We start from the raw sequence: 3,887 nt of genomic DNA on the forward strand, positions 1-3,887 counted from the left end.
TTAGCATGATACTTTCCATGTTGTACCACTTGTATGTAAATTTCATGACTTCATCTTTTCTAACAGCTACATAGTACTCCATTGTGTAGATGTACCAAAGTTTCTTTAACCAGTTATCCGTTCTTGGGCATTCAGGTTTCTTCCAGTTTCTGGCCATTGTAAAGAGTGCTGCAATGAACAAACAAGTGCAGATGTCACTTCGACTATACATTTTTGCCTCTCTGGGATATATTCCCAGGAGTGGTATTGCTGGGTCAAATGAGAGCTCAATTTCTAATTTTTTGAGAATTGTCCATACTGTTTTCCAGAAGGGCTGAACCAGTGGACATTCCCACCAACAGTGAAGGAGTGACCCTTTCTCGCCACATCCGCGCCAGCATCGGTTGCTTTTGTTCTTTTGAATGTGGGCCAGTCTCTGAGGTGTGAGATGGTATCTCATTGTGGTTTTGATCTGCATCTCCCTAATGATTAATGATGTAGAGCATTTTCTCATGTGCTTTTTTGCCATTCGGATTTCTTCTTTGAGAAAATTTCTGTTCATTTCATTGCCCCATTTTTGGATGGGGTTGGATGTTTTTTTCTTGTGGATTTTAACCAGTATTTTGTATATCCTGGATATCAACCCCTTGTCAGATGTGTATTCGGCGAATATCCTTTCCCATTCTGTAGACTCTCTTTGTATTTTGGTCACTGTTTCTTTGGAGGTGCAGAAGCTTCTTAGTTTAAGATAGTCCCATTTATCTACCTCTGTTTTCACTTGTTCGGCCAGTGGCGTGGCATCTTTGAAGATACCATTAGCTTCAATATCATGGAGGGTTTTGCCAACTTTGTCTTCAATGTACCTTATGGTTTCTGGTCTGATGTTGAGGTCTTTAATCCATTTTGATCTTACTTTTGTACATGGTGTTAGGCAGAGTTCTGAGCCTATTTTTTTGCATGTAGCCGTCCAGTGATGCCAGCACAATTTGTTAAAGAGGCTTTCCTTACTCCACAGAAGTCAGAATTTTTAAAGAAAATATTTAGACATGTATTAGCTATTAGATATGTATTTAGACATGTATTAGCTACTAATAAGATAAGGTGGGACAAGAAGGCAACTGTTCAAAACAATGTTGAGCAGAATTTCAGAATTGAAAGGAATATATAATGTAAGTCTGGCTTTCAATGTACATATGGTCTCAGAAAGTTAGATACATACTCCTTTTTGTGAGTCAGTGTTATCTATTTTCCTAATGTTTGCTTTTAGGGGAAACTGAAATTTCTCTAGATTTTATTATTCGTTAGGCGAACGCCCTACCCGCTGTGCTATTGCTTCAGCCCGGCAAGCTACCGAGAGTATTCGATATGCCAGACACAGTAACAACAAAGTCTCCAATGGAGACGTTACTGGGCCCGCTCGAGCAAATCGACGATCAACAGGAGGGCCTTTACCTTTTTTTACCTTTTTATTATTCGTTACTCGTTTTATTATCCCCACCCATCTCCCGCCCCCAGTGGAGGGGGGAATCCACACCCAGCAGTGCTCAGGTCTTACTCGAGTGGGTCCTCCAAACACCCTTTACTTGGTGTTCCCTACTATATCTGAGATGCCTTTTCACTTATGGTCTTTTAAAAATCACACATAAAAAAGTCTAGAAAGTTTCATCATTTCTAATTGTGTCTTTTATTATTTGTTTTCATTTTACCTTCTCAGCGAGGTTCATCTGTTTTGCACCATTTTCCCCTTTCCCATTTCACCCATACCTTACTACCCATCTACACGCATGTACATTAATCTAAAAGCACTGTATGTACATCCATCCCAGTCCCACCAGTTCATTCACACCCATGCACTAACAAGTGCATGTCCCCCATCACACACACATGCCTATAGACACAGTCATAGCCATGTACTCATACTTATACACACACCAGTCACGCACATCCAAAATCTATCACATTCATCCATTTGTTTCTCTTCAGACACACATCATTCCATTCACACATGCACATAACCACACCCATCTACCCATATCCATTTACAGACTCCATATATACACTCCCACTCAACTACACACTCAGGTACACACTCAGTCCCACCTGCCTGCTCATACCCATTTTCACACACCCACTTATAACTGTCTTCATACCATGATGGCCACCAAATACAGTCTCTATCCACCCTGGTGCACTGAACCATGTCCTCTCTGCCTACTCTGGTCACATCAGCTCTACTCTACAGGTTTTGTTTGGCTTTGTTGGGAACCTGCTTTGCTTTTTATATCCCTCATGCATGAAATGATCTGATATTTGTCTTTCTCATCCTGACTTATTTCAGTTAGCATGATCTTTTAGTTTCACTCGTGCTATAACAAAAGGTAAGATTTAATTTTTTCCTATTACCCTTGTAGTTTTGAACTGGGTGTTTATATAACTCCTGTTTCTGGGCATTTGTGTTGCTCCCAGATTAATACTGCAATGAACATAGTTTACATGTATATGCTCAAATGAGTGGTTTTTAGTTAAGGAGAGATACCTAAGAATGGGATTTCTGTATCATATGGTAGATGCATTTTTAAATTTTTAGAAGTCTTTGTATTATTTTCCAGAGAGACTAATAAGTCCACATTCTTCCCAGAACCTCATGCTCTTTGGGGTTTTCCACATCTTTGCATATGCTGCTCTGTCAGCTGGAAATATTTATCTCTGTTCTCTGATTTCTATATAACTTTCAATAAAAGATGCATAGAATGACATTAAAATGACATCATAATTATTTTGCACATAAACATTTGCATTACTTTATAATGTCAAACTTCAGTCATTGCAAATATTCTTGAACGGGTAAAACAGACCATGGCATATACATAACCATAAAATATACTCAACAATTAGAAGCAGCTAATTATTGATTTGTGCTGAAGGGGGAATTTCCAAAAGTTACATATATTGTATGATTCTACTTATAGAACATTTTGAAATGAAAAAGGTTTAAAAATGGAAAATGGATTAGTTTTTAGGAGTAAGATATGCGAACTAGCAATAGGCAGAGAAAGGGAGGGAGGGAATGCATAATGAAAATGAAAATGGCAGCTTGTGACCAGCATCGAAGAAAACTGGCTGGTGGGCTCCACAACTCCCGGAGAATTCTCCAGGCCCTGTACTGAGCCGATATCACCAGGAGGTCCCAGATGGGGTAGGTGCTGTCTCCCCACCTTTTCACAATGAAATCCCGGTGACCATGAGCTTCTACAAGCATGGCTCTACTATGTAGTCACCAGGACTATTTTCTGAACTACACAGCCACTAATACGGCCACACAACATTTCCTGATATGCAAAGTGATCAATGGAAAGTAAATGATCTAGCGTTTGTCCCTGAAAAACGGGCTTGAATGGTGGTGGGAAAATCTGATCAAAATACAATGGCCAACCGAAATGCATCTGGACCGTGCATTTAACTATGGTGCTATGCCGCCCTGGGAGGGGAAGGGTGTCTGTCCCTCTGCCTGCCGCCCCGCCCCCCTTGAGACGATGGCATGGTGGCCTGAATCTTTTTGAACCTAATGAACAGCCAGGTATGAGACTGCATTGACGAGGCACGTGGGGCCTCATGGGATTGGGGGTGGAATCGGCCCTGCTCCCTGCCATGACAACACTCCAGGTTGCCACCCTCAAATGCCTCCTCCGGCTTCTGAACAACCATGATCCCAGAAGCACACAAACCAGTCTCAGAATCCAGGGACTTGGGGCAGTAATACTCCCTCTAGGTTTATTACTAAAACATTAGCAATCCAAATTCGCGTGGCCACTATTGTGGCCACATGACATCATATACTCTTCATAATCAGCAATAGAAAACAAATTATCTAATGATGTCTTTTTGGCAGGTCTGAATGTTGGGGAAAA

This window comes from Sorex fumeus, unplaced genomic scaffold, assembly GCF_029834395.1.
Source record: "Sorex fumeus unplaced genomic scaffold, SorFum_2.1 ptg000051l, whole genome shotgun sequence".
Taxonomy (NCBI): Eukaryota; Metazoa; Chordata; class Mammalia; order Eulipotyphla; family Soricidae; genus Sorex; species Sorex fumeus.